General features: G+C 34.3%; 1 long non-coding RNA gene across 2 annotated transcripts in view; it reads right to left on the bottom strand.

Moving 5' to 3' along the window:
- Window positions 1–19,902, bottom strand: part of LOC110261993 (uncharacterized) — a 517,032-nt gene that overhangs the window by 388,782 nt on the left and 108,348 nt on the right. Inside the window, exon 4 of one of the 2 annotated variants that reach the window (XR_014813364.1) lies at window positions 10,889–10,989. The exons of the other annotated variant lie outside the window; for it this stretch is intronic. This is a non-coding gene — a long non-coding RNA (uncharacterized LOC110261993). The remainder of the gene's footprint in view (window positions 1–10,888; window positions 10,990–19,902) is intronic. 2 annotated transcript variants of the gene reach the window in all.

The raw sequence follows: 19,902 nt of genomic DNA, 5'->3' as shown, positions 1-19,902 counted from the left end.
ATGATGTATGGTTTGAGAACTCAGCAAGCATCTTTGAGTATATTTGACTAGATACCAAATTAAGAATGGAAAAAAATACTTCCCAACCTATATCAGGTATTTTTAATTTTCACCTCTTGCATTGTTAAAAACAAAACTCAAAAAAAAAAAAAACTAAAGCAAAAATAGGAATCACTGATTTCTTGTTAACTGTCAGTAGTGTAAGATGCTAAGGCTAAGACCTTGCACACTCAAGTCCTTTCTTCTCTCATGAATGTCACATCCTATTGCTAGATAGCAACAAGGATTAATATAATATGTTTTAGGTGCAAAAAAAGAAACCAAAAGAAAATAGAGCAAAAATCAGGTACCAAAGGCAATTTCGAATGAACAAACAAGTTCAATTCACAGTGAAAAATTAATGAAGTGAAAATGGACTGCGAAGTCACACTCAGGCCATTTCAGAATGTCTCCATCAACACTTAGAATCCCTATCCATTATCTCCAGCTATCTAGGGAATCTCTCTTCCTCCCCTTTGGCTTGGTGCAACAATACAGTATTTTAAAGTGTCTAAAGTTTTTTGATTCGTGTTACCACATTAGACCTGTACATGCTCTAGAAGACTCGTAAAATATCCACCGCTCCTCCCTTCTGTCAAAAAGAAAAAGTATCCTCAAATTAATTCCCAAGCAACATTTGACTTACTAGCATTTACCAGGGTACTCAATCCTAAAACACTTTCAATGCAAAAGAAAAATATTCTTACCTCTAATATTAATCAGATATGGTTTGGGATTTTTTTGTTGTTGTTTTGTAGTTTTAAGTTTCATTAATTTTTTAAAATTATAGTTGATTAAAATGTTGTGCCAATTTCAGCTGTACAGCAAAGTGACCCAGTCATACACATATATACATTTATTTCTCATATTAACTTCCATCATATTCTATCCCAAGAGATAGGATATAATTCCCTGTGCACAGTAGGGTCTCATTACTCATCCATTCTAAAAGTAACAGTTTACATCTACTAACCTCAAACTCCCAGTCCATCTCACTCCCTCTCCCTACCCCCATGACAACCACAACTGTGTTCTCTATGTCTGTGAGTCTGTTTCTATTTTGTAGATAGGTCTGTTTGTGCCATATTTTAGATTCTACATATAAGTGAGATAATGTGGTATTTGTCTTTCTCTTCCTCTTACTTCATTCACTTAATACAAGATTTTCTAACTGCATCCATGTTGCTGCAAACAACATTATTTTGTTATTTTTTATGGCTGAGTAGTATTCCATCATATATATGTACCACATATATTTATCCATTCTTCTGTCAATGGACATTTAAGTTTTTTCCATGTCTTGGATATTTTGAAGTGCTGCAGTTGAACATAGGGAGTGCAAGCATCTTTTTGAATTATAGTTTTGTCTGGATAGATGACCAGGAGTGAGACTGCTGGATCAGATTGCTGATCATATCTATACTTAGGTTTCTGAGGAACCTCCATAATGTTTTCCATAGTGGTTGTACCAACTTACATTCCCACCAACAGTGTAGGAGAGTTTCTTTTTTCCCATACCCTCTCCAGCACTTATTGTTTGTAGACTTTTTGATGATAGCCATTCTGACTGGTGTGAGGTGACACCTCATTGTACTTTTGATTTGCACTTCTCTAATAATTAGTGATGTTGAGCATCTTTTCATGTGCCTTTTTGGCCATCTGTCTATCTTCTTTGGAGAAATATCTATTTAGGTCTTCTGCCCATTTTCAATTGGGTTGGTTGTTAATTTGTTTTTGAGTTGTAAAAGTTGTTTGAAGATTAAGCCCTTGTTAGCTGCATCATTTGCAAAGATTTATTTGTAGCCATTTTTGATCCTTGGATTACTTTGGTAGTTTTATAAAGCCTGGACTTCTTTTCAGAATAATGTTTTTAAATGAATAAACTAAAGCAAATAGAATTAAATATAAACCTATTATATTGAAATATGATCATAAAAATCTTAAAAACTGGAGTTTCTATTGTGGCTCAGTAGGCGAAGAATCCAACTAGTATCCATGAGGATACAGGTTCAATACCTGGATTCACTCAGTGGTTAAGGATCTGGCATTGCTGCAAGCTATGCCGTAGGTCACAGATGTGGCTCATATCAGGCAGTTAAGAACCCAACTAGTATGCATGTGGATGCAGGTTTGATCCCCAGCCTCACTCAGTGGGTTAAGGATCCAGGGTTGCCACAAGCTGCAACATAGGTCTCAGATCTGGTTCAGATCTGGCATTGCTGTGTCTGTGGTATAGGCCAGCAGCTGCAGCTCCACTTCAACTGCTTGCCTGGGAACTTCCATATGCCGCAGGTATGGCCATACAAAGAAAAATGAAAAAAAGAAAAAATATATATTGTTTCTTTATTAATGCCTAAAATAAGTTGCAAATCTAATATACAGCACAAATGAATATTTCCACAGAAAAGAAAACCATGGACTTGGAGAATAGACTTGAGGTTGCCCAGGGGGAGAGGGCGTGAGTGGGAGGTATCGGTAGCTTGGGGTTATCGGATGCAAACTATTGCTCTTGGAATGGATTTACAATGAGATCCTGCTGTGTATCATTGAGAATTATGTCTAGATATTTACATCGCAACAGAACAATGGGAGGAAAAAAATGTATACATGTATGTGTAACTTGGTCCCCATGCTGTACAGCGGAAAAAGTAAATAAAAATAATAATAAAAAAATAAATTTAGGTAGAAGAGAAAAAAAATAAGTTTCAGTAGTATGCCCAATAACCATAATAATTTTGAAGTAAATACCTACTTCAAATAATTTTGTAAAATATCTACAAGTGCTTTGTGATATTTAAAATCTCTGATTTCTATTAGCTAAAAAGTCACATGTACTGCTGATGCTACAGTGATAGATATAAGTTTTTGCCTCTCACAATGCATGGACCTTTGTGTTGGAGCTCTGAATCTTATCCCCAGCCCCTTTGTAGCCCATGGACCCCAGGTTAGGAATCCTTCTCTTATAAGAGAGGCATAACCTGTCACCTTAAAGAGCTACTTTGCATATTCTTTTTTTAAAGCACTCACAGTGATTTGAGCATTATCTGGTATTATTCTGCAAATTAATATCCAAATAATCCCACAAGCTACCTCTTCTCTGTAAACATTAATGCCACACTCTATTTCTGTTATCTTTGAAAATGTCTAGAAAGAGACTATTACTGTTGGGTTCCTGTTCTCACTTTGTTTGGAGTATGTCCTAATATACACCGTTTTGTGTACTCAAGGATGCCTTTAATAGGAATAATTTGTTTGTTTATTCTTATTACCTTGCTCATAAACCAGTAACCACATATGTTGAATTTGGTTGGCATTATGTTATCAGTAACAAGAAGGAAACCAGTAGTTCTTATGACCCACCACTTACACCTACTATGTAAAAGCATTACTATAATTGACATTCTGGTAATTTGTGCCCCTCTCTACATCCTAAAAATGTCTCTGTGGAAAAAAATATCACCTAAAACATTTAAATTTATGGAGTAAAGATACTGCAAAATGTAGTGCCTTTCACTGCAAGCAGACAACTGCCAGAAGTACAACAATGATAGAAACAGCTACATACATGCTGAGGACACTCCTAAGTATACACCTATTACTCATACAGAAATTAATTTTTGCAAATTACTAAATAGAAACGTTAATGGAAAAAAATTATATGAAGCACATAGATAGGGTTATATTAGAGGATGCTGGCTGCCTTGAAAACAGAATGTGGACAGTCAAGAATGGCATCCTCGTTTAGTCATGCATTTGGTAAACAGGGCATGAGCACTTGATTATGGAAATGAAATGAAAGAATGGTTTTATGAAATTGCTACAGTGAGAGTCTCTAACTGCCTTTAGCTTCAGTCTTTTTCTTCCTCTAGGATGCCTCGTGGAAGAGTATAAAGGAGTGATGGGAGAAGTACTTGCCATTCCTCCTTCTCTGCTCCCTTTACCACTTTCTTTTAGGTGATAGAAGCAAATGAATTATGTATTTTGCTATACATATTTTAAAACGTATTCCATTTTAAATTAAGTAAATAATGTGAGTCTCAAAATTTAAGTAGTTTTATAATCTCGAAAACAATACACACAGTACTTAAATGCCACGCTGCTCCTTCACTTTTCTAAGTTATCAATCTCAAGAAATAATCATTTGCAGTTCTTTAAGCTGATTCTTCTTGCGTTGTCCCTGCATTTGTAGCTAATGTACATTTGCTGCCCTTTCCTGATGTTTAAGTTTTGAATATAACATTTCCACAACTGGAGTGTGAGGATTTAGATTTCTCATACACAGTATTTTCTACTCATACTTATACATCCCTTCTTCATTCCCTTCTAATATAGAAGCATCTGAATTTCAAGGATTGGTATTCAAGGCACATATTATTATAACTTCTCACCACTGAGGATTAAATGTCTGATTAATAAATATCAATACTGTACAAATTTTACTTTAATTGGAAAACTATTTTTTTTCTGGTTTGCTTGATTTTGTACTTTTCCATTCATTGCCAACAAAAACATCTAATTTGCCTCCTGTTCCACTGTTTCAACCTGGCCGGTTGCTCCCTGGTGCCCTGCTTAGCTGGCATCCTCATATTTCTCTTAGTGTTTATCCTGAGCATCGCCTTTATCTCTGAGGTATTGTTTAATCTTCTCTTTTCTGAATTCAATATTATTCTATTCCTTGGTTTAGTCATCATTTTGTGGAGCTTATCTTCTAGTAACTCCTGGAGAAATGGTGCATTGTGTGAATTTTAAAAATACTTCATGTCTGAAAATAGCATTATTCTCCCTCTCCTACTCATTTTTACTAACCATAGAACTCTAGATTAGAAATTTGGGGCCAGAAATTTTGAAGAAGAAATACCAGTGTCTAGTATTACTGTAGGGAAATAATTCCAATCCTTTTTTTAGATGTTTTCACTCCCCAGTGCTTTTAAGAATCTCTTTATCTCCTCTTAAATTTCATGATGAATATAACCTTATGAGGATATTTTTTTCATTAACTCTGCTAACCATTTCATGAGACTTTTAAATATGGAAGTTTATTTTCTTATTTGACAAGTTTTTAACATTTTTTTCAGTTTTTTTTTCTTTGTATAACTACATATATAGGATTCCCCAAATGGACCTTCTAATTTTATCACTTTTTCTCTTTTGTTGTATTTCTCAAAACTTTTTCTCAAAATATTTCCTCTTACCCTTCCAAAAATTTAAATTAATTTTCATATATTAGAATTTTGAAGCAAATATTTTAGTTACATAATACATTGGTATTTAGGTTTTGATGATTCTAACATATCTATGATTTCATAATTTTTCTTAATGTTTGCCAATTTAATTAGAGCCTAGGTAATTTTTTATATAACCTTATTATAAAATATACCCATATCTGGAGTTCCCATCATGGCTCAGCAGTTAGCAAACCTAACTAGCATACATGAGGGCGTGGGTTCTATCCCTGGCCTCGCTCAGTGGGTTAAGGATCCAGTGAGCCGTGGTATAGGTCGCAGATGCAGCTCGGATCCCATACTGCTGTGGCTCTGGTATAGCTAGCAACTACAGCTCTGACTGGACCCCTAGTCTGGGAACCTCCATATGCTGCGAGTGCAGCCCTAAAAAGACAAAAAGACCAAAACACACACACACACGCATACATATACATACATACACCATATCTAATATTTGGCCATGTATATTTTGCCACAAAACACTGATTTTTCTCCTGAATAAAAATTTTAACATAAAATACGTGTTAATTTTATCACTTAAGCAATTTATCACTTAAGTATATGCTCATCATTTTTATCAGAAATGATGAGCCTACAAATAGGATCTAGAGAACCAGGAATAATTACAAATCTCATGACTATTGCTCTATATACTATGTTTCTTCTCTCCTTATTCTAATATCAAACCCAGGAAACCTCTTCCGAGGCACCCATCTCATCCACGCACAAAGGCACATACATATGTTCAAATGTGCATATATAATTTGATTTCCTGTCAAAATACAAATTTTTAAAGATGATTCTCTCCTATTTTAAAAATAAAGTATAAGGAAGAAATACTTTTGGAATATCAGAGTATAATGTCTGCCAACTGATGAATGGGTAAATAAAATGTGGAGTATTACCAGACCATAAAAAGCATGAAGTACTGACACACAAACACCATAAATGACCTTGAGAACATTATTTTAAATTTAAAAATTGTTGCAAATGGACCACGTATTATATGAATTCATCTATTTGAAATGTGCAGAATAGGCAAAACTATAGACAGAGAGTCAATGCTTGGCTAGATTTGCAGGGTACAGAGGAGTCAGCAACTGACAGCTAATGGGTACAGGGTTTGAGGTGTAATGAAAATATTCTAAACTTAGATAGTAATGATGGTTTCTCAGCTCTGTGAATATTCTAAAGACCACTGAATTGTAGAATTTAAATAGGTGAATACTATGGTACATAAATTATTTATTTATTTAGCAATAGAAATTTTTTAAAAGTAAATATAATAGAAATAGAAAAACAGACATAATAGAAAATGAAAAACAGGAGTTCCCGTTTTGGCTTAGTGGTAACGAACACAAATAGCATCCACAAGGACGGACACGAGTTCGATCCCTGGCCTCACTCAGTGGGCTAACAATCCAGCATTGCCACAAGCTGTGGTGTAGGTTGCAGACACATCCTGAATCCAGCATTGCTGTGGCTATGGCATGGGCCAGTGGCTGTAGCTCCAATTCAACTCATAGCCTGGAAACTTCCATATGCCATGGGTATGGCCCTAAAAGAAAAAAGAAAAAAAAGAAGATGAAAACCATACACAGTTGTAGAAAAAGAATCCATTATATATCCCCTTACACAAGCATAATATCTTGTGTTAAATATTTATCTTTCTTTTTATTTGTGTTTTGTGTTCACACTGTTAATTTTGTATTCTAATTTTGCACTACAGATTATACAGTATTTTTTCCACCTGAGGAATATTTGTTAGTATAATATATTTACTTACTATTTCATGGACTAAACCATTTGTAACTTGCCTAATGAATACATTAATGCTGGACATTTAGTGCTTGGCTCTTCACACTGATTATAGCAGATAACCTAGAACTTTACAATGTTTTAGAGATCACATACAAGGGTTCTTTGGAAACTCACTATGTAAATTCAAGAATTATCTGAAAATAAAGTTAATCCTGAATAAAATAAATTTGGCTTTTTTTCTTGGTCCATTTCTCTATTTTTATAGAGTCCATCTTTTTACAGGTATTTCTAGAGGGTAATTTTTTCTCATTCCACACTTCACAAGTGCCAATAAAATTTACACAAATCTATTCTGTCAAAAAAGTATTACTCTTAGTCCTCTGGGCAATCTTCCTTTTTTAGCTATGAAAAAAGACATTATCATGTAAATACAAATCGGTCAAAAAAAGGTAGCACAATGTAAATGGTGTGATACTGGGGAAGGAATAGACTAATCAATCAATGGAACAGAATAGAGAACCAGAAACAGACCCAAAAAATACACTTGACTGATCTTTAACAAAGAAGCAAAGATAATCAAGGGGAAAAACCAAGTCTTTTTAACAAATGCAACAACTGACATTTAGTTGAAACAACAGGACATTTAGTTTTAAGAAAATAAATCCAGATATTGGCCTGACACTTCCACAAAAATTAACTCAAAATGGATCATAGACCTAAATTTAAAAAGTCAAATTATAAAACTTCTAGAAGACAACGTAGGAGAAACCTATGTGCTTGGCTCTGGTTTGGTAATGAGTTTTTAAATATAACACCAAAAGTTTAATCTATGAAAGGAAAAATTGATAAACTGGACTTTATCAAAATTAAAAACTTCTGCTCTAAACACCTCAACGAAGAAGATATGTGGAGAGCAAATAAGCATATAAAAATGCATGCAACACCGTTATGTCATTAGAGAGTTAATAATTAAAATAAAATGATATATCACTATTTATCTATTAGAATAGCTAAAATCCAAAACATAGACAAGGCCAAATGCTGGCAAGGATGTGGAACAACAGAAACATCTCATCATTGCTGGTAAGAATGCAAAATAGTACAACCACTTTGAAAGTTTTTTACAAAACTAAGCATACCCTTACCTTATGATCTGCAATTGCATTCTTTGGTATTTACCTAAAATCAAAAACTTACTTTAACACAAAAACCTGCACATGAATGTTTATAGCAGTTTTTTCATAATTGACAAAAATTGGGAGTAACAAGATGTCCTTCAATAAATGGATACATTAAAATAATAATAACTGTGGTGTACTTACCTGATGGAATAGTATTCAGCAATAAAAAGATAGGAGCTGCTGTCAAGCCACAAGGAGACATGGAGGACACTTAAATGCACATTGTTTAGTGAAAGAAGCCAGTCTAAATTACTAAATATGGTATAATTCCAAATATATGACATTCTAGAACAAGCAAAATTATGGACAGAGAGTGAAAAAAACTAGTGATTGCCATAGATTGAGGATAGGAGGGAGTTGGTGGGGGGGGGTGAAGAGGTAAGTACAGGTAATTTGTTAAGACAGTAAAACTATACTGCCTGATACCATAATGCTTGATACACGACATTATGCATTTGGAAAAACCTGTGGAGCTGTGCGACACAGAGTGAAACTTATGGAAACTATGGATGTTAGTCAATAATAATGTATCCACCACACCAGTGAAAATATTAATTATAAGAGAACAGAGTTCAGGAGATGGAGAAATAAGAGCTCTGTACTTTTTACTCTATTTTTTTATAACTCTGAAACTGCTCTAAAAATAGTCTATTACTTTAAAAAATTAAATCATAAAATATCTTCCACTTAAAATTACCTTTGTGATTTTTCCCAGAGGATTTCCTGGGAAAATCACAAGGGATTTTTTTCTTTAATTTTGTAAAAGTTGGGGCACCAGCACTGATTAGGTTTATTTGGCATGTTATTTTTGAAGAGCTTCATGGAAAGAGGTGTCAAGTCAGGATAGATATTTAGATGTCCTTGGGTTAAATTAGTGTTGATAATCTAGTTTTAATATACTTATTATAGAAAACATATGTTGTATGGGAAATGCCTGCCCTTGCTGTTTAGGATATGTTTCTATTAGAGTCCTGTGGCTGCTTTGCCTCATATTAGACATAGTGTTTTTAGTCATAAAAAATTTCAGTTAATTTTAAAATGTTAACTTGGTTGTAAATTCACTTCTATTACTTAAACTAGCAACTTCTAGACTACTGCTTTTTTCATTGAATATTTACATAATTTCACTATAGAATTTTATTAATACACAAATGTTTAGGACCTCTTCAGACTTAAAGAATTTCTTTATAGCCTTCAGATAGTCTTAGTATTCTAACCATACACTTGGTATACTCAAGGTCCGTGTCAATTCATTTTTACATGACTGAAGTTAAAAATAAAGTTATTTTACTCTATCAATATGTTTTTCACTAATATATTGAATTTAATATGTATTCTTTTTGAAAATAGGCATAATTTTGTTTATATATACTTTTCCAAAAATTTGGAGATTGTTCTTAGTTTACATACCACAGAAACAATCAAATTCCTCTTTCACTTGCATTATTCCTATAATAAATTCTCATTTGTTCTTTCAGTTTTGAAAATTATCAGTATTGAGATAACCACAGCCTTTTAATCTTTTGTCCTCCACGGACAGTTTTTGTTTTATTCTCATGTTGCCCTGAAAGCACTTGCAATCAGCTACAAGCCAGAATGCTTCACCTTTAACCAATGGCTGTGTCAGAGATCCCTGGAAAGGGACTATTCAAGGGAGTTTTTTGGTACAGTGTTTACAAAGCTTTAGGTCCATTCCATTGGACTGCATCAGAATTTATAGAACTCTAAGAAAGAACCAGATGAGTTCATGAAATGCTAACCCAAGATAGAGCACAAAAAGGATTGATTGCATAAAACTGAGTGAATTCATGAGGGAAGATTGCGGACTATATTTGAAACATTTTCAATGTTTCAATGTGCTTAGTTTTTGGGCATTTAAAAGAATCTCTATCTTTTCTCTTAAGCTATCTATAACTCATAACAATTTAGTAAATTGTGCTTTTGTGAACCGAAGTGAAATATTTGTAAATGATATACTTTTCTCTCTTCCTGACCTTCCCTAAATCTGAAAATCTTATTGAATACTCTTTTTTTTTTTTGAAATATGATTATTTGAATGGACTCTATGCCTTTCTTATTAGTAGAACATAATTGGAAACATACAACCAAGGGCTTGCATAAGATATCATATGCTCAAAAGTTTTAAAGTCAAAAGGGTATAAAAACTTTATTTACACTAGAATTTTAACAATATTTTAGCATTCCATGTTTTTCTGTTGTTTTAACGGGTTTCTTTTTTTATGAGTAATGTAATTTTAATAATTCTCAATTGATCAGATGTGACCAAAAAATGTCAAGGGACCAAGGCTGACTTTATGGAGCCAATGATCACAAAGCTCTCTTGGGAAAACTGTTCAGATAACTAGCTTACAAGATTCCCAGCCATGAGGTGATTAAGGAAGGTCACTTCCTGTCAAGCCAAGGAAACGTGGTGTTATTTGGGGGAATATAAGAAGAGAACCATTCACCCAAATTTATAGGTATTAAAGCTGATGGCTAGTTTGTGTGAGATTTTGTTGCTACAATAACAAATTACTATACATTAGGGGACTTGAAACACTGTCGATTTATTACCTTACAGTTCCGTAACTCAGAAATCTAAAATGGGTGTTCTGGGCTAAAATTTGGATATTAGCAGAGCTATATTCCTTTTTGAAAGCTCTAGGAGAAAATCCATTTCCTTACCCTTTTGAGCCTCAGGAAGCCACATATGTTCCTTCATCCCTTGGCTGGTGATCACTTTCTTCCATTCACAAAGTCAGCAAGTGACATCAATTTTCTTCTTTCTTTATTAATTTGCAAAAATTAATTGCAGTAAAATATGCATAATATAAAATTTACCAAATTAATGTTTTAGTGTACAATTCAGTACTATTAAAACTATACTCACATTATTATGCAACCAACCTCCGGAACAATTCAAGGTTTTAAAGTCAAAAGTGTATAAAAACTTCAATACATTTTTACATGAAAATTTTAACAATATTTTAGCATTCTAAGTTTTCCTGTTGAGAGTTCCTGTCATGGCTCAGTGGTTAATGACCCCAGCTAGGATCCATGAGGACACGGGTTCAATCCCTGGTCTGCTCAGTGGGTTAAGGATCCAGTGTTGCCATGAGCTGTGGTGCAGGCTGCTGACTCAACTCAGATCCTGCATTACTGTGGCTGTGGTGTAGGCTGGGAGCTGTAGCTCCAATTTGACCCCTAGCCTGGGATCCTCCATATGCCACGGGTGCGGCCCTAAAAAGACAATAAGTAAATAAATATAAATAAACAAATAAATAAATTTTCCTGTTGTTTTAACAGTTTCTTTTTTATGGGTAACGGGATTTTAATAATTCTTTTCATTTTCTTTCCCTTGTTAGATATGTGCTTTTTTTACTATTATAGTTGATTTACAATGCTCTGTCAATTTCTGCCATATAGCAAACTGACCCAGTCATACATATATATACATTCTAATTCATGGCTTGTGGGAGTTTTTATTTTTGTTTTCATTTTTCCAGATTTATTGAGGTATAACTGACACATTGTATATATTTAAACCAGACACTGTGATGATGTGATATGCAGATACATTGTGAAATAGTAACCAGGATCAAGTTCATTAGCATATCTATCACTTCACATAGTTACCTTTTACATGTGCATATAGTAAGAATGCTTAAGAGCTACGGTAAGCAAATTTAAAGTATACCATACAGTATTATTATTTATGGTCAATATCTTGTACATTAGGTCCTCAGGGCATATTTTTCTCATAAATGAAAGTTTTATTGTAAAGTGCTTACCATAATAAGTTGACTCAACACAATCTTTCACCTCACATAATTACAGTTTTGCTATTGTTGCTGTTAGGGTGCAATATTAAAGCTCTACTCTCAGGAAATTTCAATTATAAAATATAGTATCATTAACGACAGCCACCATGCTATAACTTAGATCCCCAGAACTCATGTTATAATTGGAGGTTTGTACCTTTTGACCAACATTTAATTTCCCCTACTACTCAGATCCTGGCAAACCATCATTCTACTCTCTGTTTCTTAGAGTTTGACTTATTTTGTTTGTTTGTTTCAACATACACGTTAGATCATATCTATTTGTCTTTCATTGTCTGACTTATTTCATTTAGAATAATGCCCTTGAGATACATCTCACACTTGGCTGAGAGGGACTGGCTGCAGGTTCCTGCCTGGTGGCAGTGGTCAGATGCAGTGGTGAGGGCAGTATTTTATGATTAGTTGATAAGCAACCTTATTTCCATCTGAAATTGTAATTACCTTTTTCCACATAGGGGTCAGATTCACTGATTCCGGGGATTAGAATGTAGATCTCATTTTTTTTTCCAGTGGGGGAGCATTATTCTGCCTACCATATCAGTTCTCAATTTGACTTTTATGAAGCTTTTACAAGTCAAATTGGAGATTTTTTATGAAAGCATCTAGTAGAGCAAATCTAAGAAGGCTAACGTTAGTAAATTACCTATTCTTTATTTTTCTATGTAAATAATGAAGTCAAGTTTAATGAAGCCATTCTTACTTTGTGATCAAGAATAATCCTTCTTTAAGATTACTTTTGATCTAAAGAGAGGTTACTCTAGAGAAAAAGTTTATGTTTCAATGATAAACTATGCATCATCTATAGCATATCCTTCCGGGTTATCAGATTCTTGCCCTGTTCATTGTCTTTTGCTTTATTTTGCATTTCCTTCTAAATTACAGGTAACTATGGATAGGCAAATTGTCTTGCCTTGCAGAGGTTCAACTGACTTCAAACAGTTTGATACCTATTAGTAAATTGAACTAGAAATGTTTCCATGTCCAAATTGTCAATCCCTACCAAACTTTTAATTTTACTAATTTTCTTTAATATCTGTCTCCAAATTTGCTTTTCCAATCTTTCTCTCTCCTGTCTGACTCAGTATCATAGAGAAGTAAACATGACTGCCCATATCACTATCATGACTCTGGATTTCCGTGGAGCTGGCCATTCAGAGAATCTGAAGAAGCTCTGAAAGCTGAAGCCCAACTACTTGATATAAATCTTGAAGGACTCACTCTTGTAACAGACCATGCATGGGCCAGCATCCTTCCTAACAAGCTGCTATCCGGACCATAAAGAAATCTGGCAGAACACTTGGGAAATGCATTCAACCAAAACTCCAGCCAACAACACTGAGAATATCAATTTTCTAGCTCAAGAGCTTCAAAAACTCAACTAGCAGTGCTACACAAATTTTAACAACTTCTTAAAATCAAGTAGACTGGTTAATCTCCAGGTTCAACATTGAACTTTTTAATATAATCCTATATTAGCATTTCTCTTCATTTTAGCCACCTCCTTGTAAGATGTCTTATCTCCAGAACAGAAAACCTTTGTCACCATAAAGACTTTCAACTTTGAGTGACCCAACAGACAGCTGAACTAGTTTTATAGAAAAAATACCAATATGAATCCTCCAAAGACTTTCTTACAAGCTGCTTTGCCTCACTCAGGAAGTTTATAATCAACTCAGAGTTTTTCAATAATGAGCAACTTTTGCCTTAAACAAACAAGACAGACTTGTTGAACTTTATCATGATCCCCATAAAACTCACACATGATTCCCCTTCCGTTCATTTAAGATATAGCTCATTCATTTCCCTAAATAAATAAAATAAAATCTGAATAAAATCATCTCCTTAACTCTCTGCTGTACTCTTCCACAATCTCAACCCTTTAAAGTATACTTTATCACTAATGGATTGATTAATATGTAAAAATACAAACATGATATTGATAATAAATGTAATTGTAATGAGATGATGACAGTATCTCACAACCATAACTGTACTTATTCCTTTCCAGACAATATTCTCAGCATATAATATACAGCAAAGATTTGATCTTCATTACAAGTCCTTGAAAGAGACAATATTATTATTTCTATTTAATCAATGAGGAAACCCAAGAACAAAGATGGTAGGTAACTTGCCCAGAGTCACAGAGCTGGTAAATTGTAGAACCAGGTTTTAAACACAGGCTATCTGGTTCCAAGTTCTATGCTATTAACACGTCAACCACCTTACTGTTAAGCTTCTAAAGATAACTTTTCTTCATCTAGAAGATTTGTCCCATATGGTTCTGCTTCTGTAAATGCCTGTTGTGTTTACCTCTACTTTCTCAGGTTGGAGCTATACAATCGCCCCAAGTATTCTGCTTACTACTGTTGTTTAAAAGGGCATAAATGATATGCCTTTTATCCTCCAAAGTCCTTCATGATATCTGTCTTTCTTAACTTTTACTTTTACGATGTATTTTATTGCCACTATATTTATATTTGGAAAAAAATGGTAATTATTATGGACATTGTCTCTAGATCCTGGCTACCTTAGTTTGTTTGAATATCTATTCCAACACTTACCATCTCTGTGACACCTTGGGCATATTACTTAATCACTCTAAATCTCTGCTCCATCTTTTGTAAACTGGGGATAATAGGGCCCACCACCTCAGTTAGGCAACGCAGGTAAAGCACTTAGTACAGTGCTTGGAACATAAAAAGCACTTTATTAATATTATTACTTTTGAAAACTCTACATTTCACTATAAACACTTTGACAATGAAGAGTTTATATTTCTCTTTATATTCATTTTAAAGGTACAACTTTGCATTCACTATATGGTCAATATTTTTATAAGTATCAAAATAATTTAGACCCATTTGAGTCACAGCACAAAGCCAATTTCTTTATAATTCCTACCTAAACATTATATTATTTCTACCATTGTTCAGTATGTTCACACAATCTGGTAAAACACCTTGCTTCTTGTTACTCATGTTATTCCTTGAAAGACATCAGTAATTCCTGATTATTTCAATATGCACAGCTTTTTCTAGATGTTACATAAGTAGACAAGCAGAGACAGCATGTAGATATAATATACCATTTACATATTTATAATAGATAGAGAGAGAGATTTTATATATATATATATACATAATCTCATCCAAACCTAGCAATCTGTTCTCTAGACTTCATGGGATTATTAGCAAAATGAAATTTGATAATTCATGTGAAGATGCTTTGTAAAATACTCCATATAATGTAGTATATTACTGACATTTAAATGATTAATATCTAAGACAGGGATGAGGATAAGGTAGTATGGAACAGATCTGCATGAAGATATTTTCACCCTAAAGCCTTACATTCCAAATATTTTTCAAAATTGGAATTATATTTTTTCCAATCTAAGCAATTCATGTACCTAGCTTAAAACATAAGGTGTACAATGAAAAATAGGTACTTTGAATCGCTCCCTACTTAACTCCTGCAACTGTCTTTTAAATCTACTAGCTCTTTTTGCTCCCTTAATTCTACAAATCCTGTATTTACTGCTTTTTCTTAATTTTTAAATTTGGGTCACTATCCACTGTGGAAGAGTTGTTAGTTCTCTTCCTGAACTTCCCCCAGTCCTGTCTTAGTTGCACATCCCCAACTCCCAATAAATCTTGATTTTTTTATTGCATTAATATTTGGCATTTTTATTGTAAATGGTACATAAATATTTTTTACAGCTCTGTCACAGAGTGTGTTATTAGTATATTTCATTACTTTCACCTGGAGTTAATATTTGCCTTTCCGGTTAATATTTCATGTTATGCCTATCATCAATTCTTACCTTAGCCCTGGGACTGAATGCTAACAACTCTTTTTAATACCATTAAACACAGAAGCCAATATAACAGGTTTTGTTTTTGCTTATGTTCAAATATCCCTCCTGGAACCGTTCATCCTGCTCCTCCATTCTAGGTTGTTTCTCTACAGACCTGCTACAAAAGATTCATTTTAGGACATTCATTCACTACCGTCCTGGAAATTCTCTTCATCTTGCTCCTACCTTAGGTCCATTATCTTCCTAAAGCTCAAGTTTTCCTTTCTTATGATTTATTTCTTCATTTACACATTCTAGAAGTTCCCAAAATAAAGGTAAGATTGCATTTGAGGGATTTTGAGACTTTGAATGGCTGAAAATGCCTTTGCTTTACCCGCACATGCGATTGCTGCTTTAAGCTGGCATAGCTCTCTAGGTCCAATCAACAGATAGAAATGATAGATACATTAAACAGGAGAAGTTAATATAGAAAATTTGTAACTATATGAAAAAGGAAGTTTACAAGATTTAAGAAAATTCCATTTGGCACCACAGGGATGTGGGAGAGTGCCTAGGAAGAAAAAATTTGAAGGGGGTTTGGCAATCTAAGGGTTTTAGGTAGAGGATAGGTGATACATGTGTCTGAAGCTCAGATGAAAACTCTGGGTTGGGATACAGATTTTGGAGCCATACACATAGATGGTACATTGCTATAAAGTAAATGCTTGTGTCCCTTCAAAATTCATATGTTAAATCCTGATGCCCCACGTGATAGTATGTGGAGGTGAGGCCTTTGGGAGGTGCCCCAGCGATGAAGGAGGAGGTTTTGTGAACAGGACTTGTGCCCTCATAAGAGAGACCCCAGAGAGCTTACTTGTCCCTCTGCCATGTGAGAGCACAGCAAGACCACTGTCTATAAACATGGAAGTGGGGCCTCAGCATACACTGAATCTGCCAGGGACTTGACCTTCAACTTTCCAGCCTCCAGAACTGTGAGAAATAAATAGTTTTGTTGTTGTGGTTCACAAACCACCCAGTCTATGGTATTTCTGTCATAGCAGCTCAAAGATATGTTATGTTAGCCCTTGAAAATCAAGTGTGATTCCCAGATTTAGTGCCTAGGAGAATGGGTGAATACAGGTATCTTTCAAAAAAAAAAAAAGAGAGAACACAGATGAAGAAAAATATTTCTTTCAACAAAACATGAGTTCAGGTTTGGGCAAGGTGAATTTGAGGCCCTTTGTTAAATCCAAGTGCATGTCTAAAAGTTGGTTAAAAATAAGGGGGAAAAATGTGAACGGGAAATACCCTGTTTAGCCTCATTAGAATAACGACAAGGATATCAGCTCCTTCCTGAAAATAATTTTGCGGAGTTCCCATCCTGACTTAGCAGTAATGAACCCAACTAGTATCCATGAGGACACAGGTTTGATCCCTGGCCTCGTTCAGTGGTTAAGGATCCAGCATTGCCGTGAGCTGTGGTGTAGGTCGCTGATGCAGCTTGGATCCTGCATTGCTGTGGCTGTGGTGTAGGCTGGCAGCTGCAGCTCTGATTCAACCCCTAGCCTTGGAACTTCCATATGCCACAAGAGTAGTCCTAAAAAGACAAAATAATAATAATTTGGGGCCTCTTTAAGGATTTATATGTATTTTCTCTTCTCTCATTCAACTTATTTACACATCTATCAGTGAAGACATCACATGATGTAGTTATTTGTATACATATGAATAAATTTAGACTGTCTCATGAAAGTACAAAATTTTTTCTGTAATTTTTCCTATTACTTTTAAGTTTCTGAAATATACATGTCTGGGTTGTCTCACATAATATTAAATTGAATGAAAGGCTACAAATGCATACAATATAATTTTCCATAAATTGTTTAACATGTAGTTTATTTGAATAGTATAAGCAATATTTCCTTGAGAAACTTCTAAAGTCTTTCTTTATTGCAGTGATCAAAACTGTTATTTAATACAGTTTTACCTTAAAGACTGGCAAGTCTACTACTAGAAAAGAATGACAATTATAAAATTACAACTAGATATTGTTATTATTTCAATATCCTAAAGTAAATAATAGTACTATTTTGCAGTTAAGTATATTAACTAAGAACATTTAGTATTGATATCATAGATTATTTCTATATCAGTTTCTTACAGCTGCTATAGCAAATTATCACAAATTCAGTGGCTTAAAGTAAATCCTATTTATTATCTTACAGTTCTAGAGCCCAGATATCCCAGGGTAATTTTATGAAGCTAAAATCAAAGTGTCAATAAAGCTGCATTCCTTTTAGGAGCACCAGGGGAAAGTCCAATTCCTGGCCTTTTCTATATTCCAGAATTCCTTGCCTCGTGGCCCCTTAGTCCATCTGCCAAGTGCATCATTCTCAATTCTGCGCCCTTCATCACTCCTTTCCCCACCTTCTCCAACCTTCCTGCCTTCCGTTTACAAAGACCCTTGTGATTCATTTGGGCTCACCTGGATAATCCAGGATAATCCTACAGTTTAAAGAATTTTAATTTAATTACACCTGCAAAGTCCCTTTTGTCATGTAAAGCAACATACTCAAAGGTTGGGATTAGAATGTGGACATCTTGGGAAGGAGAAGTAGGCCATCTATCATAATTCATTTTTAATTACATTTACAGCCATTTTGGTAATATTTTACTTAAGGTAATCATATAGATACTCTTTTACCTTCCTCTATACCTGTCTCTATAATTCTTAGAGGCCACAACTAGAGACTCAGAACAGATATGAAAGTAAGGTTCCATGATGCAATTTTCCACTGCTCCTCTTTCTTAGTACTTTGTACCAACAACTTTATTATTATTTAAGACAGTAACGGATTGAGTAGTTTTTACTTATCTATTTATTTATTTATTTATTTATGTTTTTGTCTTCTTAGGGCCGCACCCACAGCATACAGAGGGTCTAATCAGAACTGTAGCCATCGGCCTACACCACAGCCACAGCAATGCCAGATCCGAGCCATGTCTGCGACCTACCACACAGCTCATGGCAATGCCAGATCCTTAACCCACTGAGCAAGGCCAGGGATCGAACCTGCAACCTCATGGTTCCTAGTTGGATTGGTTTCCACTGTGCCATGATGGTAACTCCGAGTAGTTTTTCTTTAGTTTGTAGCATTATTCTACTATCTAGTTCTTAAAATTACACCATTAAGTTACTTTATGTCAAATTCAGTGCTAAGGCTGAGAATGCAAATATAAAAGGTATATCACCACATTCAAGAAACATGATAAAATGAAGAATCTAGTTCCATAGACCAAAATTATACTGCAATGTAATTAATATTGTAAGTATTAACAAAGTCAATTGTTAGCCTATTAGTCATGTTTTTGCTTCTTTTCATTTTGAATCTTTGTTTTTAGTAAGCTATATGGTTACATTTGTTTAAATATTTCCTATGGGAGATTTATCTTCTTTATATGAAAGTAATATGTATAAGTAGTAGGAACTATTTATTTACTTTAGCAGAAAACTTATATCTGCTTCCTGTTTAAATATTCACTGGCTGCATGCATGATTTATTGCCACCAACTTCTATTGTGTGTCATCAATGTTACCCTTGTGGAAACAGGGGCTAATAGAGCCAAATATCGAGGACATATTAAGAAAGTAAGAGAACTCCGATGGGGAAATTTAACAATTTATGTGTACCTAACTTCCACGATCAGCTCAGATGACTGTTGTGTTCCAACCAGCTGTACATTTGGCTGAAGTGGTCAAACACCTCTCCCAGTTTCAGTTACCCCTGCAGAGTGTTCCTGTCCTTGAGTCACTTCACAGATCACTGCAATCTCTTAATGTTTGTCTCCAAAAACAATCTTTAAGATTAATGCAAATTGTATATTCTAATGGAACAGTGAGGTAACTCAAATAAACAAATGCATTGAAAACTAAACTTTCATTTATACAAAAATAAGCCAAAAAGTAGCATCTTCTGTTATAAGTTGGGATTGCTTGACTGGAAGCAGTAGTAATTTATATAATGAAATTAAGCAAAATGGAATTTATTGGTAAGATA

This window comes from Sus scrofa, chromosome 8, assembly GCF_054392235.1.
Source record: "Sus scrofa isolate SSC_HxYL_T2T_F1_AM1 chromosome 8, Sscrofa_HxYL_maternal_Yorkshire_Landrace_v2.0, whole genome shotgun sequence".
Taxonomy (NCBI): Eukaryota; Metazoa; Chordata; class Mammalia; order Artiodactyla; family Suidae; genus Sus; species Sus scrofa.
Note: the sequence above shows the minus strand (reverse complement) of the source record. Positions and strands in the feature narration are given on the sequence as shown.